This window comes from Gigantopelta aegis, chromosome 10 (assembly GCF_016097555.1).
Source record: "Gigantopelta aegis isolate Gae_Host chromosome 10, Gae_host_genome, whole genome shotgun sequence".
Taxonomy (NCBI): Eukaryota; Metazoa; Mollusca; class Gastropoda; order Neomphalida; family Peltospiridae; genus Gigantopelta; species Gigantopelta aegis.
The window spans coordinates 44667185-44689354 of NC_054708.1; positions in this window are offsets into that span (position 1 = coordinate 44667185).

The following is a 22170-nucleotide window of genomic DNA, read 5'->3' on the forward strand; positions in this document are numbered from 1 at the left end:
TATCAATATTATACAAAATACATAAACCTCAAGGTTATGTATACACACTATTTTAAACATATGCACACCTACGAAAACTGACGCCATATAACCGTAAATCAAATATGTTGAGTGGGTCGTTAAATAAAACATTTCCTTCCGTCTACGTACGAAACAAAACCCCAAACATTCTGACAGATCTGCTACAGCAATATAATTATGTTTCCTACCAAGCCCAGCAAATTTTCATATCTCCTAAGTTCAAGGGTCTTAACTCTGTCAAAAATAGGCAAATCGCCATGGAAAAAAAGTAAAGTTTGTTTTATTTAACGACGCCACTAGAGCACATTGATTTTTTATCTCATCATCGGCTATTGGATGTCAAACATATGGTCATTCTGACACTGTTTTTTAGAGGAAACCCGCTGTCGCCACATAGGCTACTCTTTTTACGACAGGTAGCAAGGGATCTTTTATTTGCGCTTCCCACAGGCAGGATAGCACAAACCATGACCTTTGTTGAACCAGTTATGGATCACTGGTCGGTACAAGTGGTTTACACCTACCCATTGAGCCTTGCGGAGCACTCACTCATGGTTAGGAGTCGGTATCTGGATTAAAAATCCCATGCCTCTACTGGGATCCGAACCCAGTACCTACCAGTATGTAGACCGATGGCCTAACCACGACGCCACCGAGGTCGGTAAATCGCCATGGAAGGCAAACGAACGTTAACTTAACATTACCGACCTCGGTGGTGTCGTGGTTAAGCCATTGGACATAAGGCTGGCAGGTACAGGGTTCGCAGCCCGGTACACGCTCCCACCCAGAGCGCGTTTTAACGACTCAATGGGTTGGTGTACGGCCACTACACCCTCTTCTCTCGTGTGCGTGCTTGAACCTTAATTGGATATAAGCACGAAATGAGACAAAACATAAAGTTACTAGGTCCCCTCCAATTGCACGGGTAGGGAATGAATGAATGAATGAATGAATGAATGAATGAATTAATGTTTAACGACACCCCAGCACGAAAAATACATCGGCTATTGGGTGTCAAACTATAAGAAATGCAAACATTAAGTGATGAACAGCATCAATACAAAAATTCAAGAGGTACATTAAATCACAGTTTAAAGAACTATGCATCACCCTGAATATATGTTATTTGTTCCGCCACCTATATCATCATGAAAATGCTTTGATGGCACATAAAGAGCTCCGATTTGCCCAGTGCTATAACCGCTGCTAGTCAGAGGATGGGGGTCTCGGGGTAATGACCTATTTGATAAGATTTGTTCATTAGTCTCGCTAAACGTGACATGGCGTCAACCAAAACCATCGACACTTTCTCAAATCGCATTGCGACTGTGCGATATCCCCCCAAAACGCGGTTAATGCACGATTTGGCTACGATGACAAAACGCTTCTAAACTGTCAATATCCGATCAAAACATTAAGCCACCGATAAACAACGATTTTCAGTCAAAACGTGATCGGCAACAAGAAATTCTAATTTTACTTGATCCTTGCTCAGACTCTTGAGCTGTAAATCGTGGCCGAACCGTGAATTAGAAGTGAGGCCAAGCCAAATACGTTAAAGGGACATTCCTGAGTTTGCTCCATTGTACGATGTTTCCGACAAAAAAAATATTTCTACGATTAAACTTACAGATTAAATATATTTTCTGGTTTAGAATATCCGTGTCTGTATATTCAATGTGTTTCTGGTCGTCTTAATATTTCTAAGAAGCCCAAACTGGATTTTGTCTTCAAATAATTTCGTACGAAAAAACAATATTTTATGAAATAAGAGGAAATTTAATCTAGTACAAATATTAGAACGATCAGAAACACATTTAATATACAGCCACTAATATTTTATGCAGAAAATATATTTGATATGTAATTACAATCGTTAAAAAGTCTCTGTCAGTTGATAACATCTTAAAAATTGCAGCAAACTCAGGAATGTCCCTTTAATAATTCGAATATTTTATACTACGGTTTCATGGGTTACGCTGCAACAAGGTTGCTTGGATTTTATATTTCATTTATGTGAATAGTAAATTAAAAGATCCGTTTGCAGGTTCCCCAGAGTAAAGTATTTCAGATTAAAACAATATTTTATGACGTTACCAATACCCTTTTTTAATACTTTTAGACACGGGGCCAAGAAGGTGCTTGTGGGGGTGAAGGATGGGGGTGGGGTGAACCCGCTATCGCATTTCGAAGTGTCCAGGAAATGCAGTCTTTGATGAATATAATCTATGATTTTTATTGATTCATTTATAGTTGGGTTTTATATAGCTTATATTCAATTAAGTTTCAATCATGCTGTTCTGGAAACACACACACACACACGCACACACACACGCACGCACGCACGCACACACGCACGCACGCACATGCACACGCACACGCGCACACGCGCACACGCACACACACACACACACACACAAACACACACACAAACACACACACACACACATACACACACACATCATCATCATCATCATCAGCAGCAGCAGCAGCTATCTGGACTGCCTGTGGCTATACAATACAATACAATACAATACAATACATGAATGAATGAATGTTTAACGACACCCCAGCACGAAAAATACATCGGCTATTGGGTGTCAAACTATGGTAAATGCAACAACAATGTGATGATCAACATCAATATAAAAATTCAACAGTTAAATTAAACACAGTGTAAAGAACTGTGCAAAAATACAAATATCACAGATAGATAAAATTAAAATTTAGAGTAAAATTCAGTATCGCGTAAACATTGTAATACAAATTCTGGATGGAATCGAAATGATTCCATCACATTTGTTTCTCCAAATATATCTTTTCGAGTCTCTATGAGATCAGGACACTCCACCAAAATGTGGCGTACCGTCAGAGTACACTGACAACGCTCACACTGAGGTGGAGGATCCATCTTCAAAATAAATGAATGGGTCAAGTATGTATGACCGATGCGAGCATGACACAAGACTATTTCATCCTTCCTGCACTGTCTATAGGAGGACTGCCACTCTCCCAAGACTGGCTTGATAGAATGAAGCTTGTTCGCAATCGCACCGTCCCAATCATGTTGCCAAGTCGAAAAGATAAATTCGTTGATATTATGTTTAAAACCAGTATAAGGCACCCCAACCCTGGCATGAGGCAAATCCAAAGCAGACTTGGCAGCTGAATCTGCCGTTCCATTACCTCTGATGCCAACATGGCTGGGCACCCAACAAAAGACAACATCTTTATTGGCAATAGATTAAAAGATACACTTTTGTATCACCATCCCAATTAAGGGATGGTCCAGCTTTATATTGCGTAAAGCTTGGAGACACGAAAGTGAATCTGTAAATATGATAAACTTGGATGCACTAGACTCCTTGATTTCTTCTAAGGCTTTAATGACTGCCCAAACGTCAGCACTAAATATTGATGCTGAGTCAGGCAGTCTCATGGAAAGGATTGTGTCTGATGGAAAAACTGTAGCACAAGCCACAATATTCCCATCCCGTGATCCATCTGTATACACAGGAATGTAATCACGGAAACGTCTTGAATTTCCATTTATTTTTATTTTATTACATTTATATATTTTTTCTCATTATTAATTTTTATTATTATTTTATTATATTTTAGTTTGGTTTGGTTTGGTTTAGTTTAGTTTAGTTTTAGTTATTTATTTATTTATTTATTATGATTTTATATTGTTAGTTTTTAAAATTTTATTTCACCTTTTTTAACATTTATGTTTTATGTGTGTCTTTAGTTTCCTTACGCACGTGCTGTGTTTATATTTAATATCTTCCATATTACTATCCACGTAAGTATTTATCATGCATATATGTAGGGTTTATTTCGTTCATTTTAGATATGTATTGATTTTTCATATTCATCCTCAATCTGTGTGGATCGGCGAAGCAGAATAATATCTGTATCTATAAATACAGTCCTGAATACAGTTCTCAGACGCATAGTTCCGTATTCAACTGAAGTATGCATGAATATGTGGAGGCAATCATTTTTTATACCTATGGTGAGAATGCATTGCACGGGCACAACATACAGAATTGCAGACATGGATGCGTTGAGACAACCCATTTGTTGGGCTGTTATTAGGTACATGTGTTTGCATAACTTTTACCATTTCGTTGTGGCCTATAACTGGAAGTACCATTACTCAAATTGAAATCCAAATGCTACTTAGGAAACCTCATTTGGGCCTAATCCACGAAGGCCATACATTCCTTCTTTCATAATTAGTGTGTTGGACGGGCATCGTTAACATGTGTAGTACTAACAATATGAGTGACCCTTCAATAGTGACGCTGCATGTATATACACGTGTGTGTGTGTGTGTGTGTGTGTGTGTGTGTGTGTGTGTGTGTGTGTGTGTTTATATATATATATATATATATATATATATATATATATATATATATATATATATATCGGCTAAGACCTTTTTATCTGTTTCTCTTTCCTTTTACCCGCTGACAATGGTCGGAGTATCAAATTTTACAATTATTGTGTGCGCGATTTCCGGGTTCGACTCGACATGTCCCCAGCGGCCGAGGACATGGAATATTTATTGAACATCTTAGCCGGCCGCCGCCGCCGAAATTAATGAACGGCTCTCATCATAAACGGCATCGGTCAAAACGTTGAGGAGAGTTTCTTAAATTAATTTGACAAACTCTCGTAGGAGCGGAGATAAACATCTCGGCCGTGCGGCACCAATCCTCCACGGTACGTTTGAGCCGTGTAATCACTCAGGAACACTGCAACATAAATAAGGCCGTTTAGTTCAGATCGATACTCGGTGACCACGGCCCGGGAACGGCGCTTGGTACTCACTTGGGGAATTGTTATACACACACACACACACACACACACACACACACACAACACGCAGACACACACACGCACGCACACACGCACACACATACACACACACAGACAGATGCACGTGTGTGCATAATGTAGGTTTTTACTCCTTAGTGTCCCTCTAGAAATATCCAATACACAGATAAAATAAACAGTCTTAAGCAGCCACCAATAGGAACATCAAAAAGTGGTCTTCTAAAACAAGTGGCTGCTTAGTACAAGTCAATTTATGCTACATGAGATGGTTTGGAAAAATATAAATGTGCCTTCTTAAGATAGTTGGCCGCTGGAGCAGGTTTGATATATATATATATATATATATATATATATATATATATATATATATATATATATATATATATATGTATATGTATATGTATATGTATATGTATATATATATATATATATATATATATGTTGTGTGTGTGTGTGTGTGTGTGTGTATGTATATGTATTGGACGATTTGACGCCAACAAACCAATCACCTTGTCAGTACTAAATATGACATCATCACGATTTGGCAGAGTTACCAGTTACATATATATATATATATATATATATATATATATATATATATATATATATATATATATATATATATATCGGCGAAGCAATATAATAGCTGTATCTCTATAAATAGTCCTGAATACAGTTATCAGACACATATTTGCGTATTTAGTTCTAGAGCCAAAAGTAACGTTTTTGGATTCAGCGCTTCTGTGACATATTACAACCATTTTAAGAGAAATGCCTTGACCAATATGTAAATAGATTCGTGATAGCATTTATTACGTTCGTTTAGGGTATACATATTTTTCGTGTATTGGATAAAATATAGCAAATTTGAATTGTTAGGAGATCTGAAGCCAGAACCAGGATGACACAAATGTTAAATAGGGTATTTTGTCATCCATTAAAGGGACATTCCCGAGTTTGCTGCATTGTAAGGTGTTTCCGACTAATAAAATATTTCTACGATTAAACTTACATATTAAATATATTTTCTTGTTCAGAATATTAGTGTTTCTGGTCGTCTTAATATTTGTAAGAAGCCCAAAATGGCTTTTGTCTTCAAATAATTTTGTACGTACGTATGTGATTACAATCGTTAAAAAGTCTCTGTTAGTCGATAACATCTTACAAATTACAGCAAACTCAGGAATGTCCCTTTAAAGGCTTTTGTAGGAGATATCGCTGGCACTATAATTTGCGATATCTCCTGTGATATTCTCCGCAGAAGATATCGCTTCTTATAATCTGGTCAAATTGTAATCACAAGACAATAGTTTGTTACGTCATTGTGTTTGTTTCAGCGCTAAAACTATCATTAGTGACGTCACGCCACTGCCGTTCTGCTAGTTAATGATTCTACCGCTGCCAAATATAGTGACATTCAATCCACATTACTGACATTGTTTACAACTGTCGCAAATGAAAAGAATGATAATGGATGATAAAAAGAATATCTCCCTCGTGTCTTGTGATATCATAATTTATCAGCACTCGTTGATAAAAGTATCAAAATCCTCGGCAAGCCTCGGATTTCATACTTTTATCAACTCGTGCTGACAAATTATGATATGAGAAGACACTCGGGAAGTATCCTCTATATAAATAGTGTTTCGTTAGTAATTTTAAAGGGACAGACCCTAGTTTTTAAACACAAAGGTATATTTTTCACCTAGACCCTAGTTTCAACCCATAAAAATGGAAACTAAGTTTGGTTAATTTACAAACCTGTAACAAATATGGATACAACAAAGTGAAACAAGAGTCTGTAACTTTGAAATACCCTTAGAAATAGATTAATAGTCTATAACGCGATTCTATAACTGTTATTTCTCAGACGCACGTGCATTTTTAAAAATATGAAAAATGCATTTTGTGGTATTAAAAACACCAGGATGACCAGCAACACTTCGGTTGTACGGAAATGGATAATCTAAACAATAAAATATAAGAGATATTTGATTTCAGTGATCATCAACGGCTCTAATAGTGAAAAATATGCCTGAGTATTTAAAAACTAGAGTCTGTTCCTTTAACTATTTAACTCAAAATGCTATGCTTTGTTTTGTTTTAAATCGTTATATAATTAATAGCGACACAGTGTTATTATATCTATTCTAATATTCTAATCCATACCTATTAAAACCATCTGTAAGACATTTTATTGTTTTTTATTGTTATTATAATTTTGTTTTAAATCCCCCAAATCTTTAAAAAAACCCAAAAACACCTGATTATTTCTTTCTCTTTTTTATTATTCCTACATTCAATCAATGAACACGCCTGTAATAACATAATTGCAGTAACGATATGACAGTGGGTTGTTTGGTTCGTTGTGTGTGTGTGGGGGGGGGGGGGGGGGGGGGGGGTCTTTGTTTGTTTGTTTTGTGGTTGTTTGTTGCTGTAGTTGTTGTTTTTCTTTGTGTTTTGTTTGTTTTTTTAGGGTGTTGGGGTGGGGTGTTGTTGTTTTGTCTTGACATAGCGTCATTGACTAGTGTTAGATGGAAGCAATGGCTGGCATGAAGTTTGTCAGTACTATATTTTGAATAGGATTTGTTGTACTAAACTAATGATGTTCGTTTGGGTTTGCTTTCTGATGTAAAGAGTGTGGATATTAGTGGAGTTTACTATAAAACAAAAGTGACCAGATGAAAGCTCCTCTCTCTCTCTCTCTCTCTCTCTCTCTCTCTCTCTCTCTCTCTCTCTCTCTCTCTCTCTCTCTCTCGTTTTCTTTACACCAGCCAAATGCAATGCGTTTATCATCTTCGACGAACTAGTATATCAGTACAACGAACTTTTTAATAATTACTTACGGCGATATATTTGTTCCATAGTCACGGCCATAGTTCTGGATGTTTGAAAGCACAAATTGTACCATGGATACAATTATCACTGCTTTTGTAATGAACAGAGGTATAGCTCATTTGTTTGTATCGGACAAAGACTCGACGTTAAAGACTGTTTACGGAGAGAAATTATCAGATAATTATCAAGGTAGTATACGCACGCACGTTCATTAACCACCGTTTCATATAATGTCGGCTTCTCCAGAAATTATCACATAGACTGAACTGACCTTTGTTTACACCCAGGCCGTAGTCTACTGCATATGTGTCTAATATCACGGGCGATCCGCTGTAATATGATGTTTATCACAGGACTGCGGTGTGTTTAATATCACGGGCGACCCGCTGTAATATGATGTTTATCACATGACTGCGGTGTGTGTAATATCACGGGCGATCCGCTGTAATATGATGTTTATCACATGACTGCGGTGTGTTTAATATTGCTGACAATCCGCTGTAATATGATGTTTATCACAGGACTGCGGTGTGTCTAATATCACGGGCGATCCGCTGTAATATGATGTTTATCACAGGACTGCGGTGTGTGTAATATCACGGGCGATCCGCTGTAATATGATGTTTATCACATGACTGTGGTGTGTGTAATATTGCTGACAATCCGCTGTAATATGATGTTTATCACAGGACTGCGGTGTGTGTAATATTGCTGACAATCCGCTGTAATATAATGTTTATCACAGAACTGCGGTGTGTGTAATATTGCTGACAATCCGCTGTAATATGATGTTTATCACATGACTGCGGTGTGTTTAATATTGCTGACAATCCGCTGTAATATGATGTTTATCACAGGACTGCGGTGTGTCTAATATCACGGGCGATCCGCTGTAATATGATGTTTATCACAGGACTGCGGTGTGTCTAATATCACGGGCGGTCCGCTGTAATATGATGTTTATCACATGACTGCGGTGTGTGTAATATCACGGGCGATCCGCTGTAATATGATGTTTATCACATGACTGTGGTGTGTGTAATATTGCTGACATCCGCTGTAATATGATGTTTATCACAGGACTGCGGTGTGTGTAATATTGCTGACAATCCGCTGTAATATGATGTTTATCACAGAACTGCGGTGTGTGTAATATTGCTGACAATCCGCTGTAATATGATGTTTATCACAGGACTGCCGTGTGTGTAATATTGCTGACAATCCGCTGTAATATAATGTTTATCACAGGACTGCGGTGTGTGTAATATTGCTGTCAATCCGCTGTAATATGATGTTTATCACAGGACTGCGGTGTGTGTAATATTGCTGACAATCCGCTGTAATATAATGTTTATCACAGGACTGCGGTGTGTGTAATATTGCTGTCAATCCGCTGTAATATGATGTTTATCACAAGACTGCGGTGTGTGTAATATCACGGGCGATCCGCTGTAATATGATGTTTATCACATGACTGCGGTGTGTGTAATATTGCTGACAATCCGCTGTAATATGATGTTTATCACAAGACTGCGGTGTGTGTAATATCACGGGTGATCCGCTGTAATATGATGTTTATCACAGGACTGCGGTGTGTCTAATATCACGGGGGATCCGCTGTAACATGATGTTTATCACATCACTGCGATGTGTGTAATATTGCTGACAATCCGCTGTAATATGATGTTTATCACACGACTGCGGTGTGTGTAATATTGCTGACAATCCGCTGTAATATGATGTTTATCACACGACTGCGGTGTGTGTAATATTGCTGACAATCCGCTGTAATATGACGTTTATCACACGACTGCGGTGTGTGTAATATTGCTGACAATCCGCTGTAATATGACGTTTATCACACGACTGCCTTGTGTGTAATATTGCTGACAATCCGCTGTAATATGATGTTTATCACATGACTGCGGTGTGTGTAATATTGCTGACAATCCGCTGTAATATGACGTTTATCACACGACTGCGGTGTGTGTAATATTGCTGACAATCCGCTGTAATATGACGTTTATCACACGACTGCATTGTGTGTAATATTGCTGACAATCCGCTGTAATATGATGTTTATCACATGACTGCGGTGTGTGTAATATTGCTGACAATCCGCTGTAATATGACGTTTATCACACGACTGCGGTGTGTGTAATATTGCTGACAATCCGCTGTAATATGACGTTTATCACACGACTGCATTGTATGTAATATTGCTGACAATCCGCTGTAATATGATGTTTATCACTTGACTGCGGTGTGTGTAATATTGCTGACAATCCGCTGTAATGTGATGTTTTGGAAGACTAGTCTGAGTTTATTGTTTTAAACATACTTGTTCAATTATATTTTGTATAAAAACATATGCTTATGTACCTATATGCGGATAGGGCTATTCCACCCAAGGGTACATTATGGTATGTGCTCGAGAGTGATATAGCCCTAACCCACATGGGTTATTGTTTTTCTCCCATCCACTGAACGAAAATAAACATTTTTGAATAAATAGTCCAAAACGTTATATATTTGTATTTTTCATTATTCAATAATATAAATATCACCATTAAAAAGAACATATCTCAAAATGGTGTATACTACATGTTTATAATAATAATGCTATGCTTTACCTATCATTTCGTGTAGGGCTTTTTGCTTAGTTTTTTTATTATTATTATCTGTCCCCCCCCCCCCCCCCTCTAATGCAAGCTCGTTTCACCTATCTTTCTTGACCCTAAGATCATTTTAAAATGCGTATGTATGTATGTATGTATGTATGTATGTAGGGTAGCTAGGTAGGTAGGTAGGTAGGTATATGTATATTTATGAATACGGTTTTGCAGTATATGATAAGAAATGTAATTAATATAACTCCCATACATATCACATATTGTTTATATACATACTATGAAATATAAAACCTTTATCGTACCGTTATACAGGTACACATAATCATGTTATAATTTTATTATTGTTGTATATTGTAAGACGATGATTCAAGGCACCCCAACCTTGACATTGCCAGTGATCTGGGGGCAATAAAGGTTTAGATTATTATTATTTTTTTTTTTGTTTTTTAATGAATAACAACATCCTATGCCAACATGTTCGCTCTTTAGATGGGTTTTTTATCAACTCGTTGTGAGATAAATGGTGTCAAACGATCATTCATTTAGTATCCTATATACTAAGGATTCCATGTAGGCTGAAATTATGGAATGGTTCTGTATTCTAGAGATGGGAGAAATAAAACGTAATTTTGTTTGCTTTATATGCATACTGACCTACACATTCTTTCAGCATTCCACAACGGTACATTTTCTGGACACGAATAATATAAATTCTTATTTTCGTAATTATTTGAAGTGTTCCCAAATTGTCAGACAATCAGCAACACAACAGGTATAGAAGGAAGGAAATATTTTATTTAACGACGCTCTCAACACATTTTGTTTACGGTTATATGGCGTCGGACATATGGTTAAGGACCACACATATATTGAGAGAGGAAACCCGCTGTCGCCACTTCATGGGCTACTCTTTTCGATTAGCAGCAAGGGATATTTTATATGCATCATCCCACAGACAGGATAGTACATATTACGGCCTTTGTTACACCAGTTGTGGAGCACTGGCTGGAACGAGAAACAGCCCAATGGGTCCACCGACGGGGATTGATCCCAGACCGACCGCGCATCAAGCGAACGCTCTACCACTGGGCTACGTCTCACCCTTTAAGGTATAGAAGTATTTCAAGTACGAAACTGTACGTTTCCATGTTCAGAATACCAGTTTCTGTATATTCAATGTTTCTAACCGTCATAACATGTTGTAGAAGCCCAAACTTAATTTTATTTCCTTAATGTATTTTTTTTCCTGCGTACGAAACTATTGGAGGGTAAAAGTAAAGTTTGTTTTGTTTAACGACATCTAGAGCACATTAATTTATTAATCATCGGCTATTGGATGTCAAACATTTGGTAATTTTGACGACACCGCCAGAGCACATTCATTTATTAATCATCGGCTATTGGATGTCAAACATTTGGTAATTTTGACGACACCGCTAGAACATATTCATTTATTAATCATTGCTATTGGATGTCAAACATTTGGTCATTTTGACGACACCGCTAGAACATATTGATTTATTAATCATCGGCTATTGGATGTCAAACATTTGGTCATTTTGACGACACCGCTAGAACATATTGATTTATTAATCATCGGCTATTGGATGTCAAACATTTGGTCATTTTGGCATAGTCTTAGAAAGAAAACCCGCTACATTTTTCCATTAGTAGCAAGGGATCTTTTATATGCACCATCCCATAGACAGGATAGCACATACCACGGTCTTTGATATACCATTTGTGGTGCACTGACTATTGGAGGGTAAAATCCAGTTTGGGCTACTACAAACATTAGGAAAGAAAGAAATAGATTTAAGATATATAACACTATAATATAAGAAGTTGCATATATTAATAGCTGTTTTGTTTGTCTGCATGGTGGTGTGTGAGAGTAAGGGGCAGTATTAAAGGGACAGACACCAGTTTTTTAAAACTTTAAAGTGTTTCTGGTCATCGTGGTGTTTCTAATACCACAAAATGCATTTTTCATATTTTTAAAAACGCACGTGTGGTCTGAGAAGTAATGATTATGAAGTCGCGTTATAGGGTGTATACTACCGAATCAAATCCCATAGACGACAATAGTAACATATGTGGCTAAAACTCCTACCTGCAGCGTATCAATCGATATAAACGTCACAGATATAAATACTACCACCCCTAACCCTTAAAGTGAATCAGAAAAAAATGGGGGTTAAGCTGCTCATTACTGAGATAACGGGTAGCGTCTATGACTACCCAAGTTCCGCACAAAATTCGCGTACCTTTTTACAGGTACCCCATACGTTTCAAGCACAATGCTACTTGACTCAGTGGTACTAGATGAAATAAAATTGCATATTTTTTTATCCAGATGAAACCTTGTTTTTACAACCAACACACTCACATTTATCACCAATCACTTGTCGTGTTCACTTCTCGATCAAAAGTTGGGTGCACCTCGAACTTTGACCCAGCCGGAAGTTATTTGGTTTAGTACTACCTTTAGTCTATTTTTAAGGGTATTTCAACGTCACGGACTCTTGTTTCACTCTGTTGTATCAAAATTTGTTACAGCTTTGTAAATTAACCAAACTCAGTGTCCATTTTTACTGGTTGAAACTAGCGTCTAGGTGAAAAATATGCCTTAGTGTTTAAAAACTAGGATCTGTCACTTTAAAGACCAATATCGTATTTCGTATTTTATTGGAGGGTATGCACCGTGTGTTACACATAATCACCCATATTTTAGGGATGGTTGGAAAGAAAAACAGAACAAAAACTAAATAATTAAATAATAGTAGGGCTATTCCACCCATGGGTACATTATATTATGTACCCGAGAGTGAAATAGCCCTATTCCACATAACTACACATGGGTTATTGTTTTTCTCCCATCCATTGAACGAAAAAAAAAAAAGAACAAATAGTTAAAAACGTTATATATTTGTATTTTTCATTATTTAATAATGTAAATATCACTATTGAAAAGAACATACCTCAAAATGATTTATAATTAAATTTAAATTTAATTAAAATAAATAAATAAAACAGCACAACGTCATGTATTCTATAATATAATACTCAAGGCCGTTTTAACCGTTTTCAATCGTTCTTATCGTTTCTCCTCTTTTGATGTGCACTGCCGACAATATTATTTGTACTTGCCCGACGCCGCACTTCACAATGATATCAGGTCCAGTCGACTACCTTATACACGTCGTGTAAAATATTACGTTCAAAGATGAATTCCATAAATAAAATGATAATGGAAGCCGCCATCTTTGTCACTTATCATAAAAGTGGCTATATACACAGCGGCCATGTATACACAACCTTGGTGAATGAGGGCTGGTCATCTACACGGCGATCGTAGTTTTGTGGAAAATGTCGTTTCATTTCAACTTGTTTTCGTGCTTTATATCCAATTAAGGTTCAAGCACGCTGTCCTGGGCACACACATCAGCTATCTGGGCTGTCTGTCCAGGACAGTGGGTTAGTTGTTACTGGTTAGTGAGAGAGAAGAGGGTGTAGTGGCCTCACACCTACCCATTGAGCCCTTAAGAACTCGCTCTGGGTTGGAGCCGGTACCGGGCTGCGAACCCTGTACCCACCAACCTGTAGTCCTATGGCTTAACCACGACGCCACCGAGGCCGATTTTGTGGGAAAAGGCCACCACACCCTTATATTATGTAAACGTTCGGGTTAGATATATAGTATGTCGATAATAGGTACTAAAGACATTGCCCCCAGCAGCCTACGTCATCCTTGCTCGTGTGACATGATGATGGTCATAATTATTTTTATTAACGAGAACAGTCATTTGCATCTGTTATTTCTTTAAAGTACATTAGTAAATTGTGTAGAAACCATGCTGATATTAGTTTATTACTTAATGTATTCCTATTTACATGTTTGTATCGATCTCCGTCGACACTGAATCACTGGTGTACATTATCTCTCATACTCCTAATATGTCGCTCCACGCCAATTTACTATTTACGATATCATCTAAAGTGATATAGTTATTGATAAACATGCGCTGGTTACGTTCATCCGCTCGTCCGTCGCTCTGCTCATCCATACTTATTTATGAACATTAACAGAAACACGCCAACATATATATATATATATATATATATATATATATATATACACACTTACACACATACACACTTAATTTCGTTCGTACGCACGTACATATAAATACATACATACATACATATAATACATACATACATACATACATACATACATACATACATACATACATCGATACATCAATACAGATTGTATTCAAATATAGATATTCTCATTTAAGAAAATTTAACACATTCCATATGCTTTTGCTGTTGCTTCTTTTTTCTCAACTTTAATCAGCCTTGACAGTCATACGTTTTTGGATTATAGATTATCTCTAAGATGTTATCGACTCAATCAATTTCACTAATTAACAGCGCATGAATCACCGACAACAGGACACTGGCGGTAACAGGTGTTCCAGGCAGACTTCAATGACGGAAAAGCATGTGCTCCCAGTCAGTACTAAAAGCTACTGTCACCCGATGTGTTTCCGTGATGGTGTTCTTATAAGTAGATACTTCAATTCCGTACCCACTTCTCTCATCAATCAAGTTTTCTCCATGCTAGTGAGAATCCAGTGTCCAGACCGTGGTTTGGGGGAAGCTTTAGAATGATCTGCGGGTAAAAGGAATTCCAGTTGGCCCAATTTTCAATAATGACTCTGGTCGATAGAGCATGGGCCTGTCTCCACGCACAGTAATGGAATATTGAAATCTTTAACTAAGATGTTCGGAAAGAAATATGCGCGTTTGCTGCAAGCTTAATCACGGAGTAAGACGAGAAAAAAGTAATATTAAGAGAATAATATTTCATTCTGCTGGTTAGATTTGTGACTTGTTGTTTGGCTTCCATGGAAACAAAACAAAACGAAAAGAAAAGATTTTTTTTTTTTTTAAATATAAATAAATTTTAAAAACCCGGAAGAAACGAACAGTGTAATGTCAGAACATGATACTGAGTTTGTTTTCTTTAACGACACCACTAAAGCACATTGATTTATTAATCATCGGCTATTGGGTGTCAAACATATTATGGTCATTTTGACACAGTTTCATTAGTAACAAGGGATATTTTATATGCACCATCCCACAGACAGTATAGCACATACCACGGCCTTTGATATACCTGTCGTGGTGCACTGGCTGGAACAAGAAATAACCCAATGGGCCCACCGACGGGGATCGATCCTAGACCGACCGCGCATCATGCTTGCGCTTTACGACCGGGCTACGTCCCACATGATATGGATTAAAATTGGTTTTAGGCTTGAGAGTGAAACTAATACTGATAATAACATAATCTATTTAAATACTTGTATGTCACCAAAATTCAAGCACGCGTTTCTGGGTACCCAACGCGACTCACACGGCTGTTTGGCCAGGGCATGGGTTAATTTATTAGCGAGAGACAGAATCACCACAAATCTTACTAACTAACAACAATAATTTGAGGACTCTTTAGATGCAGGGGACGGGGCGTAGCCCAGTGGTAAAGCACTCGCTTGATGCGCGTCTGGGATCGATACCCGACGGTAGGCTCATTGGGCTATTTCTCGTTCCAGCCATTGCACCACGACTGGAATATCAAAAGCCGTGATATGTGTTACCCTGTCTATGGGATGGTACATATAAACGATCCCTTGCTACTAATGGAAACATGTAGCGGGTTTCCTCTCTCAGACAATATGTCAAAATTACCAAATGTTTGACACCCAATAACCGATGATTAATAAATCAATGTGCTCTAGTGGTGACGTTAAACAAAACAAACTTCTTTAGGTGCATTTCCAACAGACAAAACAACACATGTTGCAGATTTGTATATACCAGTCGTGGAGCAATGGCTTGTCGTAAGCACTTACAGTATCTATTAACTGAGCAAATTATTAGCTTAACTTTGATATCAATGTGAAAATGTGTACACTTAATGCGATGTCCAACACGTATATCCGAAAGACATTCGATTACATCTGTCTTGGGAGAATTATGTATTTAATTCGATTACATATGTCTTGGGAGAATTATGTATTTAATTCGATTTTTGGGCATACACTTCAGCTCGCTGGACTGCTAGTCCAAGGCAAAGATTAATTATTTGTTATTAAAGCCGCACACCCTAGTTCCACCCAGCGAAAATAAATTATAATTTGGTTAATCTACAAACCTGTAACACACTTAGATCACGTTTTTATCAAATGGAGTGAAAAAGCAGGTTTTATATCGATAAATACCATTAGAATCCCCATGTCCCAATTGCCTGAAATAATTTTGAAAGTTAGTATTCTGATGTCACCGGTATATGTCGCTCGAAGCACAACAATGCCTACGTCACGACAAATTTCACAGAGTGCGCACAGACTTGGGGTGCGTTCTTTTCACCTCTCCTGGACATGTTCCAACTGTTCTGTCCTGGTTGTATCCCCTCTCCAGATATCGTAAGACTTAGCAAAATTATTGGTTTTAAGGGTTTGTAAAGTTTTGTATTGAGACACTTACTTGTCTGAACTTTATTGTTACTGAAAATGTTCACGAACTGTGAAGAAAAATCTTACAAATGAACAACAAGCAAACGACAACAAATCGGTTGATTGCGCGAACCGTGCACGAGAAAACAAACCGAACCAAAAATGATAACGGTCACGTGGTATACCAACGTCTGTGGCGTTTACACAGGAAGATTCGCTCTAAAAATAGATTGGACCTCGCTTGCTTAACGGTTTTTTCTCGAGTGCACGCCTATTGTTAAGAAATACAAAAAAATGCATTTCGTGGTTTTACAAACATCAGGATTACCAGGATTACCAAAAAGCACTTCAGGTGAATGGAAATGTGTATTCTAAATAATAAAATGTAAGTAAAGTGCAATTTTATTTGTGAAAAAATGGGTTTAATAGCGAAAAACAACGCCGTAATGGTTAACAACTAGCCGTAACTAGGGGTGTCCCTTTAAGCACAAATGAATGTGTGTTCCCTGGAATGTGCCCCCCCCCCCCCCCCCCCAATAGGTATATTGGGTTGCCTTTTTATTTATTTATTTATTTATTTATTTATTTACTTATCTATCTATCTACATTTATTCTAGGTAGGGTTCCGTTCCCGGAAACACTCATTTTTGTATCAGGCCTATCTAGTTTGAGAGAAATCGGTGCCATGGCCACTGGGTCGTTAAATCTCTCGGGGCGGGAGGTAGCTCAGTGGACTTTTAAACTTTAATCGCTAAAAACTCACTATGGGTAAGATAAAGTTCAAGTTTGTTTTGTTTAACGTCACCGCTAGTGCACAACTGATTTATTAATACTCGGGTTTTGGGTGTTAAAAATTAGAAAATGATGACATGTTGACATATAGTGACTGTCCTAGATAGAAAACTCGCTACATTTTATCATTAGTAACAAGGGATTTTTTTTATAAGCACACTCGCACAGACAGGATAGCACATACTATAGCCTTTGGTATACCAGCGGGGTGTACTGGGTGGAACGAGAAATAACCCAATGAGCCCACCGACGGGGATCGATCCTAGACTGACCGCTTTACCACTGGGCTACGTCCCGCTCTCTAATTACATAACGTTAAAAGCTTACAACCACCAAGCAGAAGAATTTTTCATTTCTTAGTGAGATAATACGTTTCCTCATGTACCAAAACGTTTTACTACTGGGCTGTCTCTCTCCCCCCCCCCCCCCCCCCCCCCCCCTCCCACAATGGGTGAGAGTCACTACCGAAATCATGGTTCGAACTCAATACCTTATAGCATTAGGGTCGATGGCTTAACAAAGTCGCCGTACAGACCAGTGTTTAGGGACCAAACTAAGAGTTAATTATATACAAGATTGTAAACCAGATTTAACTAACATCATTTATTCAGTAATTTAATATATTAATTCAATCAGACTCTTTAATAAGGTGAATGGACTGCATTGCATCATTTTTTTTTTTTTTTTTTTTTTTTTTTACAAACATTCAAGGCCATTAGAGTTGTGTGGGTGTTGTGGTGTGCTATGTTTCTAGTTGGCAAAATGTCCAAGAAATATTTTTACCGAAAATATCGATTTGGATTTTGCATTCGTGAATTCACTTGTGTCTGTTTTGTAATTTTTGTAACTGTTTGTGTGTAGTTGTTGCTGGTGTGCTTTGCTCTCTCTCTCTCTCTCTCTCTCTCTCTCTCTCTCTCTCTCTCTCTCCTCTCTCTCTCTCTCTCTCTCTCTCTCATCTCTCCTCTCTCTCTCTCTCTCTCTCTCTCTCTCTCTCTCTCTCTCTCTCTCTCTCTCTCTCTCTCTCTCTCTCTCTCTCTCTCTCTGTGTGTGTGTGTGTGTGTGTGTGTGTGTGTGTGCTTTTTAACTTGTTTGTTGCTTATTTGACGGTTGGACTTTTTTCAGGGAGTAGGGAGAGTTACTTTAAATATTAGGAAAGGAAGAAGAAAGAAGAAATGGTTTTATTTAACGACGCACTCAACACATTTTAATTACGGTTATATGGCGTCTATTATGAATAGAGACATATACTGAACTCCAAAAGAAACGCGAATACGTAGATTGGAGGTTTTGAGTGCACTCATTGAAATACGTCCCAAAGTTCTTAAAATAATCGTTTCTATGAAAAACTTAAACAATTCGTAAAGATGAGATTTCATGTTATTGACATGTTAAAAATCGAGGTCGCATTGTCATTTGAAATGTCAAGGCCATGGCGCTTCTTCAATGGCGTCACATGCCACTCAAACATGACCGCCGCACACCTCCTACCCATGGAGAGGAAGAGGTTCCTGATGAAGGCCCTGGGCACGTTGTTGTAGGTGTCCACGACGGCCTGGCGGAGCTGCTGCTGTGTCACCACGGGAACAGGGCGTTGGTTCATCATGCGCTGAACCTCGTCCCACAAGTGCTCGATGGGGTTCAGATCCGGGCTTAAAGCTGGCCAGTCCATTGCGATGATGTTGTGCTGTGCCAGGAATGCCTGGGTGGCCCGTGCCGTGTGTGGCCTGGCGTTGTCGTGCTGGTAAACCATCTGACGGTGACCCGCGAAAAAAGGCACCACAACAGGCGTGAGCACTTCGTCGATGTAGCGCTGTGCTGTGACGCCCCTGCCGCGTCCTCGGCCGTTGTTGTCGAAGATGACAGGTTGTACACGACGTCCCCAGGATATGGCACCCCACAGCATGACGGAAGGCCCTCCCCAACGGTCCCCTCTCCATAACACACGCATCTGTGAAGCGCTCACCTCGACGCCTCCACACCCTCATACGACAATAACAAAATAAAAAAAAAAACAAAACAAAAACCGTCGGCCCTATCTAAGCAGTAGCGGCTTTTCGTCGGAGAAGACGATGTTCTGCCACTGTCGGTTCCGCCACTGTCGATGCAGAACAGCCCAGTTGTGTCGTGCAAGGCGGTGTCGCTGTGTGAGACGTTTGTCCAATGTACGGTCGACGACAGTTTCAGATGGATGGCGATCAGACGACGTCGTACCGTGGTGTAGGAAAACGGGGCGTTGTGGGGTTCCCACTGTCTGCCGGGCTGTTGTGGTGGCTGGTACGAACCGATCACGCATGTGAGTTCGGACGATGTAACGGTCCTGGCGCTGTGGACGTCACTCTGGGACGGCCGCTACGTTGGACGACCGGTCGACCGACGTTGTTGTTCTGTAGAAATCGGTCTATGAGACGGTAGATTGTCGAGACATGGACACCGAAAGCACGTGCAACCTGCCTGGCATCCATTCCGGCCTCCAAAATTCCCCAAAGCTCTATGTCTGGAATCAGCGTTAAGTCGTGGCATCGTTGTATCGCTACTCGTAAAATGAGTTGAACATTGCTGTCTGGCGTTTCTTTTATACCCAGGCCTGGTAGTGTTTCACGTGCAATTCGCATCTTTCATGATCCACCCGTTTTGCATTCCAGATCGATTTTGGTCGTCAATTTCAGCACGTGCGTGACGTCACACTGTACTCGTTTTTTTCATGCGTTATGTGGAATTGGATACGTTGACAAGATGGCTATTGGTCAACTTAATCGATTTGTACATAGTTTATTCAAATGTGGGTTTTTTAATATTTTAAAATTTTCGCGTTTCTTTTGGAGTTAAGTATAGAATGTATTTACATTAATTTTCCAAACTGGACATGCATACAGACTTGAAAACCATAAAAGTGGAATAATTAGATTTTTAAAACCTTTAAATTCGGTGATGATGTTGCATATTTTATAGACAAAATTCCTTTGGAGCATTGTAACGGGTTTCCTCTGGTAACTACGTGTCAGAATTATTAAATGTTTGACATCCAATAACCGATGATTGATTAATCAATGTGCTCTAGTGGTGTCATTAAACAAAGCAAATTTTAAACTTTAAATTTTATAGACAACGCATGTCCAAATATTGAAATCTGTTGATATTACAAAGCTCTGACTAGTGGATATTGTCAAAGAATAATTAATATTTTTTAAAAAGAAACGAAAAAAAGAAGACAGAACAGTATATATCACGATATTTTATGTATCAATGTGAGACACTGATTGGAATAGGAAAACCTCCGATTCCTACAAAACAGGCGTGGATTCATGGGAAGGATGTCTGGGTGCCCCCCCCCCCCCCCCCCCTTCCCAAAAAATAAATAAATAATTAAATGTTGTTTTTTTTTCTTGTTTTTTTTTTTAATCCAGTATTTATCGGAGGAATACAATAGATTTATTCTTAGTGGAGGACATGTAATATCGTGGGGCGAGGCGTAGCCCAGTGGTACAGCCCTCGCTTGATGCGCGGTCGGTTTGGGATCGATCCCCGTCAGTGGGCCCATTGCGCTATTTCTCGCTCCAGCCAATGCACCACGACTGGTATATCAAAGACCGTGGTATGTGCTATCTTGTCTATGGGATGGTGCATATAAAAGATATCTTGCTGCTAATCGAAAAGAGTATCCCATAAAGTGGCGACAGCGGGTTTCCTCTCTTAATATCTGTGTGGTCCTTAACCATGTGTCTGACGCCGTATAACCGTAAATAAAAAAATGTGTTGAGTGCGTCGTTAAATAAAACATTTTCTTCCTTGTAATATCGTGGTTGGCTTGGGTTCTCATGGGAGGATTTTAATTTCATAATGCCTGTTGATGTTCTTTTGAAAACTGTGGGTGCTCCTGCACCTTTTAAATGAATAATGTAGGCACTCTTTAAAAAATATTGCATCTCAACCCTACAAAAATCTTGCATTCGCCCCCGCAAAGGCAATCAATCCTAATTCTATCGCACCTCAGCCAAGCGTTCTACCAATGAGCCACATCAAGCTTTCTATAAAAAGAAGAAAAAAAGGAGGAAAGAATCGGGAAGGTTTATATTTTAATAAAGAGAAGCAAATTAAAAGAGGAAAAGAGAAAAAGGAAAGTAAAAGATGAAGCAGAAAGCGTAAAAACATAAAAAGGGGAGGAAAAAAGAAGTAAGACAATTCAGTCTTATCATTCTACATCTGAAAAGACTGTGTCGTCATCAAACCAAGTCTTACTGACTGGAAATGAAGTCAGTTTGCGACCCAGTCGATCGTACAGGCAATTAAAGCAAGCTGGAGCCGAAACAAGTGCTTTACCCGTTCTTCAAATCAAAGTGACGTTGATTCAGCGCTCCGGAAAGTGCCGAGATTATCAATCTCGTCTGATGAGGTCCTCTCGCCAGGACTAGTCTCCGAATCCACGCACACAATCTCTGCATCCGAAATGTCACAGGAAATAGCTTGTCATTACTGGCGCATGCGCGGTAGGCAGTTAGGCCAAGTTTTTTAAA